Source organism: Cheilinus undulatus, linkage group 8, assembly GCF_018320785.1.
Source record: "Cheilinus undulatus linkage group 8, ASM1832078v1, whole genome shotgun sequence".
NCBI classification, from domain to species: Eukaryota; Metazoa; Chordata; class Actinopteri; order Labriformes; family Labridae; genus Cheilinus; species Cheilinus undulatus.
This window is the reverse complement of record NC_054872.1, coordinates 46,300,215-46,312,022: the sequence shown is the minus strand read 5'-3', so window position 1 is coordinate 46,312,022 and position 11,808 is coordinate 46,300,215.

The window sequence follows — 11,808 nt, the reverse complement described above, 5'->3', positions numbered from 1 at the left end:
TACTGCTATGAACTACTCTGAAGTCTGCAGACACCAGACTGATGATAATGGTTTAGGCAAACATCGGCAATGGAGGACTTCCTGTGAATCTTACAACGCTGCAGTGTCCAAACACAACAGTCAAAGAATTAAGCAAATAATACTCCATCATTTCCTGATAAGTTTGAATACATTTAAGGAGATAAAAGGATGTAGAGACAGCACATCCTACAATCTTAGAGAGGTGAGGATCCAAAGACATGAGGTAAGTCGCTCTGACTCTTTTATGTCTAAAACAGAATAAAGTGTTCCTGCATGACTGACTGAAACTCTGTTTGAGTTTACTGAAGTTCATTAAGTCTGTTTTGTCTTTAAATTTACAGCAGCAATGGAAAAGATCCATCTGATCCTGCTGCTCTCAGGTCAGTGTTTTTTCTGTATTCTGGATATAAATCTTTATTTCTGACATTTCCTTCTGATTATTATCTTATTTATTAAGAAATTACTGCCTGTAGTATCAAATGACCCAAAACAATGTTAGTTTTCCATTTAATTGAAAATGGCAAAAATTCTACTGTTGAAATAAAAATGTAATTCAACTTTTTTAAGCACACTTCTTACACGACGTCAGAAAAAACATAGTCCTTTTGTTTCTGTTCAACCATCACTTTTAAAGTTCTGCATGCTAATACTCTGACGCTGATTTAAATGCTGATTTATATTTAAATATTTAGCAGAAAAACTATACCCATTTTTTGATGGGTTTTTGGATTATTGCTGAAAATAAGATCTGTGTCCAATTAAAGTCTATAAAACTTACATGTTTTGTTCATAAAGATAATCTTCATAAACTGATGATATAAGAATCGTATCTGGCTTGTTAATCTATGTATCGAAAGTAAAAAGCTAACATCATGCTATATTGAACTACAACATGGTTGACTCAATTTACGTCATCACACACGGATACAACTGAACGCTCCGTTGCTGCGCTTTGGATGATGACGTATGTAGTCCTTGTTAGCTATCTTTTAGCAACCGCCGTTATTAAGATGTGAAAAGATACACAATTTAAAGGTGGGGCACATTTCAGATGTATTTTATGTCGTAGGATTAAACGTTAAACTCTCCTGAACTTGTGTTCACCACAGACCTTATTTTAGGCATTTAACTGAAAACTCATTCAAAAATCCCATAGACTTTCAGAGGAGGGAACTGGAAGTGCTAAAATTCTAACTTACTTCCATGTTTTAGGACTCATTCCTGCACCACTCTATTGATAATGTGCCTCTTGCATAAAGGACAAAAACAGAGGCAGCATTGTAGGAGGCCAACTCGCACAACTTTTCCTCAAAATGTTCCGCCATTGTTATTTCTTCTTTGTGTCTCACTAGAGCTACGTATCGGGTAGTGACAGCAACACTGCCCCCACGGTTTCCGGTGGTACTGCTCCGTTTGGCCCGTATCCGTAAGCTTTATGGAAACATGCAGAAATACGGACGAAATGAACGCAGAGCACAGACAGAAGACTCCGTCCGTATCCGGATTTTAAAATGGGCCTTAAGAAGGACTCACTGGTTGTACCAACAGCAATGTTGCCAACTTAGCGACTTTGTCACTATATTTAGCGAGTTCTCAGACCCCTCTAGCGGCTTTTTTTAAAAAAGCGACTAGCAACAAATCTAGTGACACTCTGGTGTTACTGGAGACTTGTGGAGACTCCGACGTTAAAGCATGTATCGTTGTTGCTCCTCTCCGTCGGCCCCTCACCGTCCCAAAGCACTCACAGGCAGCACAGTCCTTGCAGCAGTCTGTCTCAGCCTCTACAGTCTATGGTCTCAGCTGCAGTCGGAGCAGGAGATGCTCACGCCTCCATGTCAGACTGCAAATTAACCGCTTTGTGAAGGTACCTTAACAGTTTTTCTATTGTCTCTTTTTGGTTGATTTAAAGTTGTTAATGAAGACTTTATACAAAAAAATATTTATTAGTATTATGGTTAAAAATGTGAGTGTTTCACTGGAATTTGATGTTGGCTTGTAAGTGGACCATAAGGCTTAAAACTAAACAAAAAGTAAGAAAGCTAAACTTCTAAGAAAAATAGAATAATTAATAGACTAATAAACTAAAAATTAAAATTAAAGTAACTCTGCCAGAGTATCTCTTGAGTCATTTTTGACTGTCCCAAGCCCGGATAAAGAAGGAGGGTTGGAATTGTGATGTTATAAAAACAAGAATCGACAGAAGCAAGTTCATTTGTGGTTCTATACATCTTAAAGATCTTTTTACTCACTTTTTGTCTCTGTAGCGTCCATTACAATTAAATGCATACCCATGATTATGCATTAGGTGATGACGTCATTTAGCGACTTCTGGCGACTTTTAGGACAACCAATAGCTACTTTCCTCACTGAGGAGTTGGCAACACTGACCAACAGGGATGCTAGTCTATACAGCATCACAGACAGCTACTGTGTCCCCGATGTACTTTAGCGAGTTTAAAGTGGGGATATTATGCCTTTTTCAAGCCTTTACACCATCTCTCTGATACCCACGTAGTAGCTTTACATGGTTTACAGCTCAAAAAACTCCTCATGTTTCTCAAACTGGCGTCCTGAAAAACCCTTATTTTAGCCTCCATCTAAAACGCTTCGTTTTCGCTGCTGTCTCTGTAACCCCCCCCCCCAACAGACCTGCTCTCCTCCGATTGGCCGATTTTCCGGAGGCTGGCCGGCGGCAAGGACTCAATGTTTTGTGCCTTCCCCTCCATGTGGCTAATTTGCTATGCTAGTATTTGTAAACTTTGAATGAACCGGTCCGACTGAGTAAAATATGGCGAATTTTGATATACATCCGTACGTGTTAGACCCGGAGTCCTATCCTGATCGTTTGGAGAGAGAGGGGGAAGAAAACCAGCAGCAGCAAAGGATAGAGCAGGATGTATCTGTCTGGTAACTGTTTAATTACTGTGTTGCTAAATGGCTGAATGTCTGAAAGGCCGTTTGGGGGCCGTCTGTTCCGCTTTGCCAGCAGCACGAACAAACCACAAACCAGTCAGGAGATCCTATTGCAATGACCTCATCAGTTTGCTCCCTGTTCACTCTATCAAAATCTCATCTCGGGAAAATTTTCAACAAACCATTTTCATCAGTTTACACACTAATTCCAAGATAACTGCCACATGTGTTTATCTTGTGGTTTAAAAATTTGCATATGTGGAGTATGGACACCCAACATTGTGACTTTACATTTATGTTTTAAAAATCGGAAAAGTATAAAACCCCTTCTTTAAGTAAAAGTGGGAGAAACCGATATCTGTTAAAGCCTGCATATTCAAACAGCACAACACAGACAAATGTTGCATTGCAAAATAGTGCAAAACACAGGGGCTTTCTGGGTGAAAAAAAATAAAATGCACCAAAAATGTTCAATAGAGTGTATGTTAAAGCCAACATTGTGTCTTGGCCCATTTTTACTTAAAACTCTCTAAGCGCCCTGAAGAAACCGTACCCATCTGTTATAGACTAGCTTCTCTGTGGGTACAACTTCTTCCTAAAGGGGCAATGCTAACTGAAATCACTGAGGGGTAGTGCCTCTGCTATTCAAAAGTCAGAAAATTATTTTTGAAACGGTGAGTGATATCCACTGTAACTACATCATGTGTTTGAACCTCACTGTTTGTTTTAAATATTTCTCTATCAGGTCTTTGCTCTCTGTCTTCATGTTCAAATCAGTATCTACTGTTGGTCAACAAGACAACATCCTGGTCTTCAGCACAAAGCTACTGCAGGGAGAACTGTGTTGACCTGGCCACGATAAACAACATGGAGGAGATGAAGGACCTCCAGAAAGACATAGGAGGACAATACAGTGATGGTGCATGGATAGGACTTAAGAAAGGGACTACTCGGAGGTGGCACTGGTCTTTAACTCAGAAAGGTTTCTACAAAGACGGGGAAAAGGACAACTTGGATTTGGTGGAAGAGAACCATTTCACTTGTGGCTCTTACCAAAATCAAAAACTGTACACAACTAGCTGTAAAAACAAGAATCTTGCACTTTGCTTCGATGGTGAGTCCCTCTGCAAACTCAAAACCTAAAAGTAGAAAAAGTCTTTGATTGATCTGCTGATTTTCTCTTTTAGGAACTAGAAATGGTCTTGACCAGTACGTTCTCTCCTCTGAAAAACTGGACTGGATGTCAGCTCGGGATCTCTGCAGGTCTACTCACACAGACCTGGCCAGTGTGAGGAACGAGAAAGAAAATAACACCATTATGGAAGCAGTCGATGACCAGAAGGTGTGGGTCGGACTCTTCAAAGATCCGTGGGAGTGGTCTGATGGGAGTGAATCCTCACTTCGATACTGGGAAGAAGGCCAAAAAGTGAACACAAATCTTGACGAAGTGGAATGTGTGATGCTGGACTCAAACAAATCTGGTCGATGGCAACAAAAGCCCTGCCATATGGAATACCCATTCATTTGTGCCTGTGAGAAAAGTAGGTCACCTCCGAGTTTTAACTCTTTACACTTCTGGTTGAAAGACTTTTTATTTCTGTATTTATTACGGTAGAATTTTTCTATTTCAAATTCATAGTTTTAATGTTTGTTGTCCTCCTCATAACAGAAAAAAGTGATCCTAATGGTCAAAACATTTCAGAGAACATCTGTTGTTGCTGTTGGCTGACAATAAGAGGACAGGACAGCAGTAAACTCAAATGTCAGGATATAGTGCAGGCTGTAGATGTAGTAAAAGTCCCCCTGGATAACTAGGACAAACTAGGACTGATATTTGGACACTCAGATGGCCTAGTGCATCAACTGGTGGCTCAGGGGCCAAATCAGGCCCCCTAAAGTTCCCGATCTGTCTCCCAAAAAGATGATTTAATTCAGAAAATGTGAGCAAGCAAAAAGATGTTTTGGGTTTGTAGGGGCTATTTATTAAATCAACCAAAAATGTATGACATTGCAACAGTGTAATAGTGCTTGAACAGTTCGTTGTTGTTTTTCTGTTTTAAAAAATATAAAATGTTTATTTATTTTATAGCTAAAGCTAGCGTAGCTATGTGGAGAATGTTGTTTCATAGCTTCATTAGCTGCTTTGGGAAGTTTAGCTACATTAATTGCACAGATAACGTAAGCACATAGCTTATGTAGCAGATGTAGCTTATGAAGCTGCATTGTGAGCTTAGCTTTAGCTACATTAACTATGTAGCTATGTTAGCTATGATACTAATGTAGTTATGTAAGCTACACTTGCTGTGTCCGAGTGTTTTCATGGAGGATGAGCTTTTTTCCTGTCAGCTCACTGTTTACTCTGCTTCGTTAATGTTGTGTAACTTGCTTTTGCAGGTCAGGATTTTAACTTTAGTTATCCTAACCCTTACCTTAACCCTTAACGAAACTTTGTTCTGATTTCATGAATAAAGTTTTAGCATGTATCTCTATTGGGAGACAGCGTCTCAGATAAATGATCTGTGAGAGGGGCCGTCAAAGATTTGCAACTTATGCTGTTATATGACCTTTTGGGTCATGTGAGAAATTAAGTGATAAATTATTTTTTAAAATTAGTTCTGTGTTAAACTTTAGGGAAAACAGAAAGATAGTCCACTGGGTTTACATGCATGACTTGTTCAGTTATTATGATTTTAATCACATTTGAAGTGAATTTTGTGTCTCTCTCTTTGGTCCAGGTCTCAGGGCCAGAAGCTTTTTTAAAGTAAGAATCAGCTCAGAGGACTCAGACTTGGATCTAAATGATCCTGCAGTGAAAGAAGACATCCTGAAACATGTGAGTACGATCACTGTAGTACAATACACTCAAGTCATTTAATTTGATCTTCATTTTTGTTGTTGTTGTCCTGTTCCTCAGATTAAGCAGAAGATGAGTAGGACCAACGTTACACACATAAAGTGGATAAAACATCGTGATGGAAGAGTTTTTATCAAGGAACCAGAACAAAAAGAGAAAAGTGGTTTTGAATGCTGAGTCACGTGATGCAGAAATGACACGCAACATATATCCTGCAGTGTGTTGTAGTAGTAGTGTGTAGTATGCCATTGCAGACTAAGCCAGTTACACTGTATTTCACCAGTGCTATAATTCTAAAAACCCTGTCTAGAGCAACATTCACCACTGCTCATTAGCATTTCAATTTATTAAACTCACAGGAAATACAGCTGCTCTGTATTTCCAGTATTTTGTCTTGAATTATTTTGGACAAAACCACATCTTAACTGGTTAAAGTAGCTCTGTTTTGTGGTATGTATTTAGGAATTTTACTGTAATCAAGTGTTTTTTTGTTGTTGTTGTTTTTTTTTAATTGCAAAAAAGATGTGATTTCTGCTATAAATGTAGTGGGACAGGTGCATTGAGTAGTGGAGACCCGTAGTTGTGCAAGAACGTCACCAACACCATCCATTAAAGCATGATTTATTTTAGATTTTACTCTGTTGTTTCTTATTGTATGAAAAATACACATCGCGGCAAAAATATGCATACCGTAAGCAGATATCTCTACACATGCAGCAGTTTTTGTGAACTTTGTAATTTTTCATTACAGTACTAATAAAGGTGGGAACATCTGCTATGATTTAAGACTATGTGGATTCATTTTGGGGAGATATGTATTTTTTCAAAGTTCATTTTTTTCAAAATAGTATGTTCAAAATGCTGCAAGGTAGATGTACATTTTTGGTGTAATAAAAAACTAATAGTATTTAAAGTTGTTCCCTCAGTGCCTCATTGATATGCAAGAAGAGAGCATCTGTAGATCCTCTTGGAAATCATCAGAAATGAAGCTTATCACAATTTGCCTGACAATCAGATAAAGGGTACTTTGAATCAGGAACTCATAATGATTATTTCAAATATTTTAATGCTGCAACTTAATTATATACAAATATGAGGTCAAATGGGACTGTTTGACTGCACCATTAGTACAGGAAGGTGATAGTTGTATTAAATTCCTCTGTATGAAGGGATAAGAGACTAATGTGAGCAGCTAATTTTAATGTGTTTATTCTATGAATCTGACATTACAATAACCTTGTAAAGCAGGTGTATTGTCTGGATTCTGTCTGTTATCAGGGAAATCCATCTTGCAAAGTTCCAATCTGAAAAGATTGTGCCAGGCTTACACTAAAACACCTTTTTTGTACTTCTCCCAATCAGCCTCTGCATTATTGTCAAAGCTGTGCATGCCTACTTCCCTTTTTGTCTCGTCACTCTGATTGGCCTGTAATGAATGTAACGGAAAGAAAGTTCATCCTGTGATATAGTGCAGACTGTAGATGTCGTAAAAGCCCTTCTGGATTACTAGGACAAACTAGGACTGATATTTGGGCACTCAGATGGCCTAGTGCATGATCATCAACTGGTGGTTCAGGGGCCAAATCAGGCCAGGGTGATTGGAAGAACATTCTGTCTCTCACATCTTTAACGGGCCAATCAGAGCAACAAACATGATGTAGCCGCTACCGAGGAATAAACTCAATATAGAGCTGCATAACGCGAACAATGGCAACTATAGTCATGTCAGTACATGACTTTTGTTGTTTTTGAAAAGTAAACAACTCTGCTGTTCTATTGTTTTCTTTTAACGAGGAAATGTTGTCAAGTTCTGATAAAACTGCCACTTTAGCAGCATCCACGCCAATGTCTTCCTCCATAATGGCACTGGCATCTTGTTGCTGCTTGCTTACGTCACGACTCCGTGCCCGAAACAGCTGATCAGTTATTTTCCAGATTTTCAAAATTTTCCCTGTTGGGAGAGCTTTGAAAAATAACTTTAACTGATAAGCCCATAATGAAGTAGAGCAAGATGAATTATAGATAACATTTAATATTTGCAGCCAAGGAAGGGGGGCATCAAATACATCCCTCAAGTACGTTTGAAAACGGTGCTGCGGTAGGCATTAGCTTGGATGTAGCTGTTGGAAAGCAGCAGTTTAATCAGAACTGGACTACATTTCTTTATAAAACAAGTGCAAAGAGTCGCACCGAAAGCTTGTCTTGGCACAGAAGTTGTTTTTGCACATCTCCCGAGCGTTTTTGCCATCAATTTTACAGGAAGCTCCGGCATCAACGCCCGTTTCAGACTGGGAGCGTGTTTTGCTGCTTGCGTGTGCCGCGCGTTTCTGCTCCGGCTCCTGCCGTTGCGGCTTTCACACATGGCGAGAGTTTTCTGCGTGGCAGCCGCATCTCCCTGCTCTCAAAGCCCTGTCCTTCTTCATAAGTTTTACCTCAATAAACCCCGTAAAAGCAACTTCATTCAGTCTACAGTGGAAGTTTGTTGGGAACTATTCAGAATAAAAGCATTCTTTACAAGTGAATGGAGTTTCTCTATAGAAATGCTAAACTGGGCTTTTACTTTGAAAAGCACAAACCAGAAAAGCATTCATACGGTGTTTATATTTCCTGTGTCATATTCAATCAGTGTGGAGACATAAAGCTTCACTTGCTCTTTAGAGAACAACTTTATCAGACAGGCGCATTTAAGCTTGTGGCCTTCCTCAGGGTTATCAAGAAACACATTGTAAACATATTCTATGTGCATATTTGCCACAACGATGTAAATATGGCTCTCCATTTATCATTTTCCTGTCTAATATGGTCCACAGCCACATGTGGTGTGCGGAAAAAAATAGGCAAGACTTCGAATCTCTCAACTCTCCGCACCTGAGCCGGGTGTATCAGCCCCGCAAGACACGGCGCACATGCAGGCAGTCTGGAAACCCTGACTTGTTAACATGCAATCAAACTGAAAATCCACCCGTGTTGCGGTCGAGACTCATGCATCACGCTCCCAGTCTGAAACGGGCTTAACAATCTAAGGCCTGCAGAAGAGTAGCGCATGTGCACTACATCATTTGTCACTCTGATTGGCCTGTCATGAATGTGACAGACAAAACGTTCCTCCATTTACCTTCTGAAGATTTTCTGAAAAGTCCTGCCCTTCCCAAACACTTTCTTTGGGAGCATTCCCAGATGAGTGTGATATGGTGTGTCAGGTTAGCTGTTTCCTGCTGACAGGGCTTTATATTTTAAACTTTAAAGGTCCTTCGATTCTCAGCCCACAGGCATGAGGGACAATTACACACTCCAAAAACTAATCACTCTGCCAGAAACACACATTTCAGTCTGGCATTTCAACAGGCATTCCAGATGGTTGCGGTCAGCCATATATTAGGTTTTAACCTAGACTTGTAAAATTCATTCCTTGTTAAACTTTAGAGAAAGAGAGAAAGATGGTCCTCTGAGTTAATGACTTGTTCACCCATAATGATTGTATTCAAACTGTATTTCACCTCTCTTTACAGAACCAAATTGAACTGTGAGGAGCTTTTTCAAAGTGAGGATCAGCTCAGAGGACTCAGACTTGGATCTAAATGATCCCGCAGTGGAAGAAGACATCCTGAAACATGTGAGTACAAAAGAAATCTACAAATATTCATTAAAATAAATCCTCATAATGACCTGATTAATATCAAACTCTTGTTATGGTGTGAGCATTACTGTGCATCTGAACAAGGCCTTCTGTCCATACTGGTGTTGATTTTGTCCATATTTCTAGCGTATTGGCCAGTTCCCCTATCACGTATTTACAAATGTTTGAATGATCGTTACTGCTTTAGTTGTTCTTTTGTTTTCTTGTTTCTCAGATCAAGCAGCAGATGGGTGGGACTAATATTACCCACATACAATGGAAAAACCATCCTGACAGAAAAGTTTTCATCAAAGAACCAGAGAAGAATCAATCAATCAATCAACCAGAGAAGCGACTTGAACTGTAATCTTTGATTTCTGAGTTTTATGTCAAGGCTGAGTTTTCCTTTAGTTCAGAACAACAAACCCACAAAAAAAAATCAATGTACAGTTCTGCTAAATAAAGTTGATGGCAATGTGATGACCCTGTGTCATATAAATGAGTCCATTAAAACTGGATCCAGATGAATCCAACAGCTTTAAAATCTGAGCTGCTCTCTCCATCACCAGAAACGTCCCACCAGCAGTTAGCTTTGTGTTTGTTCTCCCAGATTTATGTGAATTACTTGACCAGTTTTTTCTGACTTTATATTTAAAGATTTCTTTTTGGACTGATATTTCATTGTTAGTTTACTGAAAACCTTTGCAAATAGGTTTGTTGTTAATTTGAAGTTCCTGTAGTTAAGCAGTAAGAATGAGTTGCCTCTTTCAGTTTGTTTTACCTGTTCTTCCTCATGACCAAAGCAAATTAAAATGCTGCTTTAACTTTGATTTATCTTGTACTGCTGGCTTTCTTAGTGGGGGTCCCACATCATATGGCTAGGTCGCTTTAGACAAGTGGTTGCCAACCTTGGGGTTTGGAACCCCTTGGGGGTCGTGAGACACTGAGAGGGGGTCTACACATATTTTTATCAGTTTTAAACTCTTTCCACTACTTTTTTCCTGCCTGTTTTTGCCACTTTTAAACCAATTCTTGCCACTAAAGCTTAATTAATCTATTTTTCTTCCTTAGTTAACCCATTTTTGCCAATTTAAAACAATATCAGCCACTTTTTAACTCTTGTATTTCACTATTTATGGCCATTTTTGCCACTTTAACCCATTTTTGCCATCTGTATCCAATTTTTGCCACTTCTAAACCATTTCTGCTACGTTTAAAATCCAATTTCACCACCTTTTCCATCATTTTTTGCCATTATTAACCCATTGTAGCAATTTTTAAACCATTTTAAATATGAAATATGGATATCACAGCTCAACTTTACAATGGACCATGGTTTTGCTGAACTCCATTGGCCCCCAGTTTGGCTGGGCACCAGAAAACTTTCCTATTTGTCCCCCTTTATGGACGGCCTTGTCTGTACATGACTATTCCAGATTGTACCACCTTCAGGTACAGTGGGGGTCCCTGGTCTCTGGCACCTTTATTTGGGGGATTGCGGGCTGAAAAGGTTGAGAACCACTAGCATATATCTTTAAATTCACTATTGTTCAATTGTGATGGGTTGTCAACATCTACGCTCTAGTCAAGGTTACCAAAGAGCTAAATCTCTCCTAGCTGAACATTTTGAAAATGAGTACAACATACATGAGTAAAATTTTCAACTGGCCTGCCATCAAAGCAGAGGACATTGACGCACTGCAATCTTTTTCTCTGTTTCTTCAAGCCACTCCAATTTAACTCAACAAATCATGTACCTGTCATTTATTCTTGCCAGAGATAACCCACCTCACCAGAGAATTAGATTTTGTGTCACTGCAACTCTGTCATATTGTAAAATATTAAACACTTTAAAAGTGTTAGGCAATTTTCAAACCATTAAACTTAACTGTATTTAAATTTAATTAACACTGTCAATTCTGCTGTTTTTAAATTTATTCTAGAGATGTGAATACCCTGGACAACCTGGTTGTTGATCGATTCTCTTGTTCTTTCCAATAAGGAAAGATCATGCCAACAAGCTAAAATATCAGCGTAGTGCCCCCTACTGGCAACAGGAAGTGAAACAAAAGGGTCATACACTATATTTATTGTGAATAAAATATAGATTTATGACATTTGACAACCATTGAATTCTGTTTCTATTTACAATTCATACTGTGCCCTAACTCTTTGGAATTGGGGTTTTAGAATTTAAGTGTTTCTTTGTGCCATATAAAAGACACTAATGTTGAGGTAATTGGGTGCAGGCTCATAGCCAGCCAAGTGTGGGTTGGCAATTTTTTTTTCCTAAAACATCGACCTTTTTTGCAGTTCCTCCTCTCTTTGTACACTTGTGCACAGGTCATTCACACAATCATTTATGAAAGTGCTATCACAAAGTGGTGCTGTCATAAAGATTTCA